Source organism: Petromyzon marinus, unplaced genomic scaffold, assembly GCF_048934315.1.
Source record: "Petromyzon marinus isolate PM22_M1 ecotype Great Lakes invasive population unplaced genomic scaffold, UKy_Petmar_22M1.pri1.0 PM_Scaffold_163, whole genome shotgun sequence".
NCBI lineage: Eukaryota > Metazoa > Chordata > Hyperoartia > Petromyzontiformes > Petromyzontidae > Petromyzon > Petromyzon marinus.
In genome coordinates, this window is record NW_027423128.1 from 177097 (window position 1) to 189351 (window position 12255).

General features: G+C 47.4%; 1 long non-coding RNA gene across 1 annotated transcript; it reads left to right on the plus strand.

The window, feature by feature from the left end:
- Positions 1–7548: 7548 nt before the first annotated feature.
- On the plus strand, positions 7549–12043 carry LOC142922763 (uncharacterized). The gene is made up of 3 exons (XR_012940273.1): positions 7549–7627; positions 9982–10074; positions 10988–12043. It is a non-coding gene; the product is annotated as an uncharacterized LOC142922763 (long non-coding RNA).
- Positions 12044–12255: the final 212 nt, after the last annotated feature.

Here is a 12255-nt window from a genome sequence, read left to right on the forward strand (position 1 = left end):
GAAAAGGCTCATGGTCAGTTTGTTTGATGTTAACTATAACCGAGAATCAAACTCAAGTGGACTGATTCATAGTGCAATGCACAAACCATTGTGACACCGTTCCACTCGTATGTACAAGTTAACAGGAAATAAAAAAAAACTATGCCATGTTTTTTGTTTACTGTCAATAAAATGAGAAATTAACATTGCCAGGTTGGTCAACCCGTCGTCTGAAAATTACGAGATGTACAAGTCAAAAGTCTTAGGTATAATGCAGACAAGGGTTTTGGTAGTTGGACGATTTCAGAATGGGTTGCAGATCACAATCCTAATCAAATGCCATTTTCAAGATCGTGTGCATAGGTCTGTTGTAGACAAAAACAACGGCCTGCTGATAAAGCATGTCCTGCATTCTTACATGTGTAAAGAAGCTCCTTCGCAGGTTTCATTTTCTAGATGATTTATTCCCGACGATAACATATTTACAAGGTGAGAGTACGACTCACACGTTGCACAAGGCTATGACTATCTGCAGTCCCGGTGGTTTCTAATAGAGTAGATTAATCTCGAACAGTCCTTCTTGATGGTTTCCACCATGTTGATTTCCAACAGTCGGCCCCGATGTCGTCCACCTGCAGTTGTTCTTCAGTCCCCAAGGCATCACCCCATATACCCGCACGGCCACGCCCTGGTAACTTCCAGCAGTTTTCCCCGGTAGATTCTCTCAGCAGACTCTATTGTCTTCTACTTCACTTCTCTTGGATGGCAAAGTTTATAGTGGGGGCAGTGGAGATGGGTTGAAACAGGTACAGGTTACTGTACGGGGGAAGGTTCGTGTGAGTCATACTCTTGCGTTGTAAATACGTTATCGTGAAATAAATCATCTATCAAATGGAACCTGCAAAGGAGCTTCTTTACACATGTGAGTGTAAGCCTGAGTACAATCTCACGTGTTGGTGCTGTCGAGTATTTTAATTTTACCAGTGGGTCAATGAGGGAAGGGGATGATGATTTATGTAGTGATAGAATGGGTGGGTCATTCTTGAGAGCATGAAAAAGTGCGTGAGTGAGGTTGACACAGTAAATGATCGGGTGATTGTGTGATCAGGTAAATATATGACTCATGAGGAGAGAGAGGGAGTATTTACGTGAGTCATAGATTTAAGGAAGTGGGTGAGTTCATAATGGAGTGAGTACCAGTTTATTGAGTTGAACAAGGCGAGAACTAAAGCGACCAGGATGAGTCTCATTTGCAAGAGAGACCTGGATCACCCAAATTACCAAAGCTAAATAAAACACAGAGTTACAGTAATTAAAGCAAACATACTATTTTCTTCTTTCGATAAAGCATATATAAACAATAGAAAGACAACTGCTGTCTCATGAAAAATCGACGTAATGGAGCTAAGGGATGATAGAATGTGTGAGTAATGTGCGACATGGATGTCCTCTGCCCCCTACACGACTGAACATTTTCTTTGACTACGTAGTTTGAGACGATTTCCATGGATGTACCAGTAGAATTGATCTGGTATAGATATAATGGGAGGCTGATCGATGCCTGAGCCGGTCATGGTATGGCTCTCTATTGTTAAACCATATTATGAATGCGGATGATCTGGTGATTACTGCCCACTCTAAGGAGAAGTTGGAGACACTACAGCTAAACATGAAGCATGCTACTAAAATATGGGCCGTTACCATCAGCCCCACGAAAACAAATCACCTCCCTGGGTATTTTACATCATAAAAATGCTCCCTTCCTCAATTCCTCATGTATTTGGGGCACCTGAGGAGAGAGTGGAGTGGGCAGTGTGCTGATGATCAAGTCCGTTTTGGGAGCCGAGGTCTCATTTAAAATAATTCGAGCATTATATTTTCATCAACTGCTCAACAGTGTGGAAGCTACCTGGCATGTCACTCCATAAAAATCTTCATGTCTTCTCGGCCACAGTTATACCCTTCCTTATCTCTCTCGAAAGGAACATTAAGGTTAGCTTGCCCACGATCTATTCAGGGTTTAACCAGACTGGACTTTGTAAGCTCACAGATTCCTAGAATATCTGGACAAATGCCCATCTGTGGGCTCCTCCAGCAAGCGAGGCTGCGTTGATTGTGTCATGCAGTCCGTATGCAGTCACGGCATCCCCAAGCAGCTTCAATTTGGCTGGATAGATGGTGCTAAATGGGCGTGGTACGGGGTAGAGAAGAGATGGACTGATGTGGTGCAGAAGGATGTGGAGCTGATTGGACTTATTGATGACTGGTATCAGCAGTGTCATGATCGGCTTCTGTGGAGGAGGTTCATGAAAGGTGCTGCTGGGGAAGTGGAGGCAGTTGCCCTCCAGCAACAGCATAGGGCAGAGGAGCGAGGCTCAAAACAACGAGCAGAGCGCCAAACAACTGACACAAATAAAGTTGGCACAGTGGGGAGCACGGCTGTTGCATCTGCCCATCATCTTCCTAAGTCAATCCATGGCACCTGCGTCTATTACATGACCTCCTGCCAGCCAGCCTTCGACACTTCACGTGGCCTCAAAATGCACCGAGCATGGCACAAGTGCTGTGGTGATGTCACCGCCACTTAGGGGTGAACGACGGTTGTTGCGTTGTTGTTGTGCGTGTGTGCACGGACGCATGTACGCCTGTGAGTCTCGTGTATGGAGAGATAAAGAGAGGCAGCCGGGCAGGGTGCTGGCCATTCACCCCGTGTGCCATTCAGAGCTTCATAGGCGCTTGCCCCAACATTCTGGTAAGGCTATACAGCGGATGATTGTCGCTGTTGTGTGTGTGTATGGACGTTCACCCCCCTCCCACCGCCCCCGTGTGTGCAGGGACTCATTACGCCCCCTCCTGACAAGCAGACCGGCATCCGGACTAAAGGTAAGTGACAATAACAGATTTTTTTTCCATTTAAGTAACTTTATGTTTTGCTCACAATACAGTATTTATTAGAGTGTTGCATGCAAATGTACGATATTTTGTCTTATATATGACTTTGTTGATGTTCTATGGGGTATGTTTGTCTTTCTGAGTAATGTTTTAATTAGGGTGGTGTCATTTTCACAATTTCCCCAATATTTTTAAATGGCCGACTTGCGCTTCAGCAATTTTCGGAACCAATGGCTAAATCTCTTCATCTTCTTGGGCTTGGTGGTGGTGGCAGAAGTGGTGGTGGAAACGGTTGCGGTGGTGGAAGCTGTGGCAGCGGCGGTGGAAGTGGCGTCGGTGGTGGTGGCATCATTGTACATTTGAGACACGGTCCATATTAGCTCTTTCAGCTGGCTACGGAGATGCAGGTTCTCTTCTTGCAGCCTCTTTTCCCCATGCCACATGTCCTCGTGACGCACCAGCTTCCCGCGCAGCCTAAACTGTTCCTGCCCTCTCTGCGGATTCAGGAAGTTCAACTTCCTCAGGTGGGCGTGCAGCGACCTCCGGAGATCTTCGTTTTCACAGCGCAGCGACATTTGCCGCTGTGCTGCATTGCAGTCTCGGAGAAAATCCGCATGCAGAGACTTGCTCTCCCTGCAAGGCACTCTCGTGGGCTCCAGCTCCAACTGGCGCTCTTTAAGCTGTTGAACCAGGCTCCTGATCTCTCTCTGGAGAGTCTCTCGGTTCTCCATGAACTCCTCCAGCTGATGCTGTAGCTCCAGACGGAGCATCTTGCTCTTCTGACAGAGCTCCACATTCTGCAGGCCCATCCTCTCCGTAGACAGCGTCGTGGTCTCATGGTCAAAGTCTGAAATGGAAAGCGTAAAAAGAAGATATATGAAGATCCCCATCCCAAGCATGGCCAAGACCAGAACGCCAACGATCAGCAGCACCATGCTCAGTTCGAGTTGACGGCACGCGGGACATAAGCAAGTGTGAGACACGTCACGAAGGGGCGTGTTATTTATCGTGACGTCATTACCGGATGTGACGTACACTATGACGTAACAGCCATCTCTGCCCACTTATTGTCAATCATTGCCCACTACGTGACTCCACGGCCCTGCCCCTAACCACACAGCTCCTCCCCCATACTCTTCTTCCGCCTTCCCCACGTGACGCGAAGCGAGCCAATCACGCGAGAGGCGGCGCGCGGTCGGCCCCGCGTCCGCTTCCCGCCATTCTTGCAATGGGCGGCGGGGCCGCTCAGGGTGGGGCGCGGGGCGCGGGGGCGAGTTCACTCCACGTCGCGAGTCGGGAGGAGGGACGAGGGGGAGGGGCCAGGAGGGACGAGGGGGAGGGGCCAGGAGGGACGAGGGGGAGGGGCCAGGAGCGGGAGGGGGGGGGAGCTGAGAGCTGCGAAAGTTTGGGGTACCACTACTTGAAAAATATACTGTACCACAGAAATGAGTTTATGTTTAGTTCGATTTAGAACATCTTTCCAATGGTTGCTTAATTTGAAACCAACTTCTCGGTTGAAATTGTGTCTGTGTTTGTAGATCTGAATTGCCTCGTGAACAAATCTCTGATAAAAACCCGTGGGTTTGCAAAGAACCTTGGTATCGGAGAAAATTATATCGTGATCACCCACATGGTTGTAACAGTGATCAGCAAAGAATTAGTTTTGCTGTGTTTCAAATCTGATTTGTGCTCGCGAATTCGGTCAGAGACATGTCGCTTTGTCTCCCCGATATAGCAATCACCGCAGGTACAACTCAATTTGTAAACCTCGGGGTACTGTAAGTCAGGAATGCCATCCTTCACGGATGGGATCAGATCACGAATTTTGTGTACTGTATTGAACCGGACCTGGATCTTGTGTTTGTTTAGAATTTTTGAAATCTTTTTAGTAACGCCTGCTATATATGGTAGTGTGATGGTTTTGGCCGGAGTATCAAGTGGTTGTTTCTGTATGGAGGGAGAAACAGCTTGGCGGATGGTACGGTCAGAGTAACCATTCCTTTTGAGGGCCAGGTGTACATGTTTTAATTCACTGGTCAGGTGGTGTTGGTCCGAAATGCAATGAGCCCTATGGTATGAAGTTTTGATGAGAGAATTCTTTTGGGCTGGGTGGTGGTGGGAATCAGGTTTCAAGTAGGAATCTGTGTGGGTGGGTTTGCTGTAGACAGAATGCCCCAATGAGCCATCAGGTCTCCTCTCAAACAGAACATCTAAGAATGGTAGCTTAAATTTCGATTTAAAGTTTTCGTGACTGCAAGGATTCATCTTCTTTGGTTCTTTCGGTAAAGTCACGTAGAATGAGAATAAAATAATAAATTGATAAAATAAAATAACACAATAATATTCTCACGACGTTTCGGCCACAACACAAGCAGCCTTCATCAGGTGAAGGGGACGAGACTGTCTGGAGGACAGCGCTGGAGTGAGAAAGCCACGCTGAGATCACAACCTTTAAGCTGTGTGAGAAGAAACAAAGCGCCTGACAAAGGAATTAGCATTTAATTTAGCATTGAAATGGCTGAGTGATTAGCTTGTGACTGGTCACAGAAAAGGCTATATTAAAGTTAAAGCATACACATCCGCAAAGGCACCCCTTGACAAAGGAATTAGCATAGAATTTAGCATTGAAATAGCTAAGTTAAAGTATACACATCCGCAGAGGCACTCCTTGACAAAGGAATTAGCATAGAATTTAGCATTGAAATAGCTGAATGATTAGCTTGTAACTGGTCACAGAAATAGCTATGTTAAAGTCAGAGCATATACATTCACCGAGGCACCTAGTACAAATCAAACAGGAGAATTTAGCATTGAACTAGGCGAATTTAGCATTGAAATAACTGAGTGATTAGCTTGTGACTGGTCACAGAAATGGCTGTTGAAGTTAAGGCCTACACATCCGAGCTATTCACTGTAACTGGGTATACAATACAATATATAATGAATACTATATCATGAACCAAAAAAAATACTAAAATATAAATTACCTCAATGTTATCAATAAACTCTATATTCTCCAATCAGCTAAGCTACCAACAATAAGTCGTTATATATCACAATGCTATATGGCGAAAAATGGGTGGATTCTTACCCTCAACTTTAGCAACACGGATAGCTTAACCGTGGTTAATGGTATGGTTTACAACATGGAGTATAACAGCGCCTCGCAGCTGTCTCTCTCCCCCTCCTCTGTTCCGACCATCGATGAACTCGTCCGTCTGAACGGGACCCGTAGCTATCCGTGGTGCTAAAGTTGAGGGTAAGAATCCACCCATTTTTCGCCATATAGCATTGTGATATATAACGACTTATTGTTGGTAGCTTAGCTGATTGGAGAATATAGAGTTTATTGATAACATTGAGGTAATTTAAATTTTTGTGTTTTTTATTGGTTCAGTATATAGTATTCATTATATATTGTATACCCAGTTACTGTGAATAGCTCAGATGTGTAGGCCTTAACTTCAACATAGCCATTTCTGTGACCAGTCACAAGCTAATCACTCAGTTATATCAATGCTAAATTCGCCTAGTTATTTCAATGCTAAATTCTCCTGTTTGATTTGTACTAGGTGACTCGGTGAATGTATATGCTCTGACTTTAACATAGCTATTTCTGTGACCAGTTACAAGCTAATCACTCAGCTATTTCAATGCTAAATTCTACGCTAATTCCTTTGTCAAGGGGTGCCTTTGCGGATGTGTATGCTTTAACTTTAACATAGCCTTTTCTGTGACCAGTCACAAGCTAATCACTCAGCCATTTCAATGCTAAATTATATGTTAATTCCTTTGTCAAGGCGCTTTGTTTCTTCTCACACAGCTTAAAGATCGCGATCTCAGCGTGGCTTTCTCACTCCAGCGCTGTCCTCCAGACAGTCTCGTCCCCTTCACCTGATGAAGGCCGCTTGTATTGTGGCCGAAACGTCGTGAGAATATTATTGTGTTATTTTATTTTATCAATTTATTATTTTATTCTCATTCTACGTGACTTTACCGAAAGAACCAAAGAAAATGGTAGCTTACCATCTTTCTCCACTTCCATGGTCTTGTTCTTCTGACAGAGCTCCACATTCTGCAGGCCCATCCTCTCCGTTTGCAGCGTCGTGGTCTCGCGGTAAAAGTATGAGATGGAAAGCTTAAAACGAAGATAAATGAAGATCTCCATCCCAAGCATGGCCAAGAGCGGAACGCCAACGGTCAACAGCGCCATGCTGAGCTCGTGTTGACGGCACGCGGGACGGAAGGAAGTGTGAGGCACGTCACGAAGGGGCGTGTCCTATATCACCGGATGTGACGTACAGCCATCCCTGCCCACTTATTGGCAATCATTGCCCACCACGTGACTCCACGGCCCCGCCCCTTACCGCGCAGCTCCTCCCCCATACTCTTCTTCCGCCTTCCCCACGTGACGCGAAGCGAGCCAATCACGCGAGAGGCGGCGCGCGGTAGGCCCCGCGACCGCTTCCCGCCATTCTTGCAATGGGCAGCGGGGCCGCGCAGGGGGGGGGGCGGTGGGGGCGGGGGGGGCGGGGCTGAGTTCACTCCACGTCGCGAACGGGAGGAGGATTGACGAGGGGGAGGGGCCAGGAGGGACGAGGGGGAGGGGCCAGGAAGGACGAGGGGGAGGGGCCAGGAGGGACGAGGGGGAGGGGCCAGGAGCGGGAGGGGGGGAGCCGTGGCGCCGCTCTTGGGCCGCGAGGCCTCCCCCTGGACCCGCGGCGCCACGCGGAGACCGCGACAGCAGCAGTAGCAGGTGGTGGTGGTGGTGTTTGTGGTTGTAGGCACGGGAGAGGTGGTGGTGGTGTTTGTGGTTGTAGGCACGGGAGAGGTGGTGGTGTTTGTGGTTGTAGGCACGGGAGAGGTGGTGGTGGTGTTTGTGGTTGTAGGCACGGGAGAGGTGGTGGTGGTGTTTGTGGTTGTAGGCACGGGAGAGGTGGTGGTGGTGTTTGTGGTTGTAGGCACGGGAGAGGTGGTGGTGGTGTTTGTGTTTGTAGGCACGGGAGAGGTGGTCACGGACAGGCGGTGAGTGCCGGGTGATGGAGGGGGGGGGGATTGCAGGGTGAGTGAGTTGAAGGGTGAGGTGAGTGAGTGGTGAGTTCACGACAGGGAGATTGGGGCTGAGTGAGTGAACGCAGCGCACGGTAAAGATCCCCTGAGAGCATTCGCAAGAGTTGGACATTGAGTGCCGCTGTCAGGGTCCACACGCAAATTACTCACTTGGCATGATATACAAATTAACCATTGTAAACGATAACTTTAAAGTCCGCTATTTGTCAGAGCTAATGCGATGTGCGTTTTGCATATTTGTAGCACGTTATAACCATCGTCAACATCGTCATTTAGAGTAACCATTAGTCCATACGTGTCACTTGCTAATAGTCCCCGGGTCAATCACAACTTTGCCGTGCGTGCAGGCTTTGTCTCTGGCTGCTCGCTAGGGCTGCGATGCCTTTCCATGCCACAAGATGACGTTCATTGCTCCTTCCACACCGCGACAATATTTACTGCAGTGTTCTATAACGCGGCAGTTGCGTTGCTGAATAACACCGCGTTGTGTAAACTCCCTCGTTACAATGACTAATACAGGGTAAAGCACAGTCCGTGATAACAGCGTGAGATGCGTGTGTCGGCTGAACAAAGACTGAGGCGCGTGGGGAGCATCAGGAAGCATCCAGCAGCATCCCAATGCCTCGTGTGACGCTGTGCCCAGGCATCCGTACAACCGCACATTCCTACTCGCGCGACGTGGTTCTGTTGACTCAATCGCGTTATATCCATTTAGCATCTGCGTTATAAAACGTGTTCCCTATTACATCCATCGTGCCATATCCAAATGGCGTTATGAAAACACGCGTTGAGGCAGAACGAACTCTATAAACTATTTTTATTTTACCAGGTGAGACCCACTGAGCTATGTGGCTGTTTTCCAGAAGCGACCTTTCCACAAATGATAGATCAGCTAAATGGCTAATCACGTTAGAAATGTGTAGCACCAGCCACAAATACTCTAGACATGGGATCCCCTTTGACAGGGTCAGTGTCTACTTAGATTCACTCACTCCGCCTATTGTCATGCGGCATCCGCAGCTGCGTCGCGACACTTGGTAGAGTGCTGTCTTTGAGGCAGAGAGCTTTACAACCGTGTGCAGTGGTTAATTTGCTTAACAGCTTTACACCGAACTCCTTGCTTGTGGTAAAACATGTTTGCGACTTTTCTGATCGAGAACTATGCAGATTTAGATTTATAGTAACATGTACTTAGTGTGAGATGAACTTCCAAACAATTTCCTTTGCTCAACATCTTGCAATTAATGTCTTTTTAAATGGTCAGCTTAAGTGATTCCGTGATGGTTATGTAACTTGACCATTAAGATAATCTATGGAGCACAATTATTTCAGTATTATTTGTCATAAGTAAACTTTAAACTGAACCCATATGTGATATTATATTGATTGATTATTTTATTTTTTAATGTAGTCTACATGCTCTTCTGGGGATATTACCCCACATTTACCATTCATTGATGTTCCCTTTGACATTGGTAATTGGCATTGTCACACCATAGTAATTCATGGGCAATTATGTAATTCCCTCTGTGTCTATCTCTCTCTGCATCTGTCTGTGTGGGTGTCTCTCTCTGCCGGTGTGTTTTTCTCTATATGCGTCTCTCGTGTGTCTCTTTGTGTGTGCCTCTCTCTGTGTGTGGATGTCTCTCGGTGTCTGTGTCTCTCTTTCCTTTTCCACGATGTGGTGTTGTATTTACATGCAAATTCTACCTCTAGCCCCGCCCACTTACCCTTGGGCTGAGCTTATCTCAAGCCAATATAACTTTGTGTTTCAGCAGCTTTCTCGCTATATTTTTTCACCTGATGATGGTTGCTTGTGTTGCGATCGAAACGTCGTGATCTATTATTTTTTTCTACCTACGTGACTTTACCTAAAGAACCAAAGAGTATTGTGATTTTGATAGTGATCGTTGTGGTGGAGGTGGTGATATTGATGGTGGTGTTAACGATAGCGGTGATTTTGGTGGTTGTAATGGTGGTATTGATGGTGGTAATGGTGGTTGACTATTACCCCTCTCGTGTCCTTACTTCCACAACCAGGTTTAAGAATCTGCTGGTGTCTGTGCTGGAGGTGGACGTCGGATATCTGTGCGGTCTGGAGCGGTGGACAATAGACTCCTGCAGCTCAACCAGGTGGACGCACTGGGCAGGGGGCAAGATGGTTGTGGCCTTAGAGACCCACTTACTCCCACAGAGAGCCATAGACTCACTCACAGAGTACACTCACACAGAGAGCCAAAGTCTCACTGACACAGAGCCATAGGCTCACTCACATGGAGACACATAGACTCACTCACACAGAGAACCATTGATTAACTCATTGGTTTTTTCGGTAAAGTCACGTATGTAGAAATACCATAAAATTATATTAAAATAAATCAATCACGACGTTTCGACCGCAACACAAGCGATCTTCATCAGGTGTAAAAACAAATAGCACATAGGGTGACATCAGCGCAACACATAGAGAGCGTTAAACTGCACGGAGGTAAATACAACAAGAAGATGAGAGACGAGAATTCAAAAAACCTAAGAAAAATTTACGTGATGCAAAACCAGTCGGCCAACGACACAGTTAGACACCTGCCTGGCAGACCACGAATTTCAGAAGAGTGCTAAATTTCGTGTTCATCCTCTGGGTTGAACATACCAGCATAGACAGAGTGAACAAATACGAGGTATAAGATAGCAGAAATACATATACAGGGACACGAGGTAAGAAGAGGAAAGACGGACAGAGAAGCAAGAAAAAAGGGGCCGGAGGGATGAACAGACAGAGGCTTAAAATAAGTAGTAGAGGTGGGGGGAGGGGCGGAAGAAAGCAAGGGGCACCCCACCCACCCCACCCACCCCACCCACCCATCCCCACCCATCCCCACCCATCCCCACCCATCACCTCACCCACCCACCCCACCCCACCCACCCACCCCACCCCACCCACCCCACCCCTCCCACCCCTCCCACCGATCCTCCCCCCAACCCTCCCCTCAACGCTCCTTTCACTCCTCCCGTCACCCCTCCACCCCTCTCCTTTCTGCTGCGTCAGGGCCAGAGGCTGAGAGCACGGGAGAGGAGGCTACACGGGGAACTGGGCCGCGTCAGGGGCGAGAGACGCGGGGCGACTCAACACTTCACAGCGTGGGTGAGTGTGGGGAGTTCGTGGTGCATGGGGGACGGTGGGTGGTGTGGTCCAGAATATAAACCACCTGTGTAGGATACACGGGGGATTTTTGATTGGTGCTTAAATGTGTGTGTGTGGAAAACGGTGTAGTGTGTGAGTGTGTGTGCAGTGGGGGATAGGGAGGTAAATGTGTGTGTAACGCAAATTAGTATCTGGGGCGGTGTGTAAACATCACACATTGGGGAGACAAAGGCGGTCCGGCGTGGTTCTGACCACTTACCATTTCGTGTACTATGCCAGCCTTCATAGGAGCTCAATAACAGCACTTGCCCCACCAGTCTGTGGAGCTCCATGGGGGATGTTTGTGTTGGAGCTCGTGCTGTAGGTGTAGACGACGCACGACCGTGGATCCTCTGTAGGGAGCGCGCGTCTGCTGTGGGTCGCATGGAGCTGCACAAGCGGACACCGCCGCAGCGATTCCCATACCGAGTCACGAGATAGGCGCTGGGAAACACCACCATGGTGTGCTTGCCTTGTATGGTCAGTCGTGTGACTGATTATTATAATATATTAATTCACACCTGTGCACCGTGTCATGGCAGTTTCTCTGTTTTCCTTAATTGCATTTTTATTTCAGAAATATTTCACCTGCAAAATAGATTGAGTTTGAATATCTCATGCGAAAGGGTGCCCAGGGCATGTGGGGTCGTCCAATTGCACAGTGTTTAGCGCACATCACTACACACCCATGGACTAAATCCAGAGGCGAGTGACAAATGAATCAGTTCTGCCCCCCTCGCTTCACCAACCCGCACTAGTCAGCATGGTGAAATATGGTAAAAAATCAACACGACCGACAGGGCATAGGGTGCCCATTATCCAGAAGTGCTTTACTTTATGATCACATCCACATCTAATGTGGATTTGGTTATTTTTCTTTAGTTTTCTTTGTTGCATAAATACAACTTGACAAGATGTGTACTGCTTCATTCTGGTACATTTACTGTTTTTCAGTGCATTTCAGCACTGGGTGTGTTTGTTGGATTTATTGTTTGTCACGTGAGGTTAAACACTAACAAAATATTTTATGAACCAGGCAAAGTTCACTAAGCTATTAGATTTTTCATTGAACTGACAGATGCTGTAACCTGGTCCCTTGGGTACCCAGGCCTTCCTATAGTATAACTCCAGGA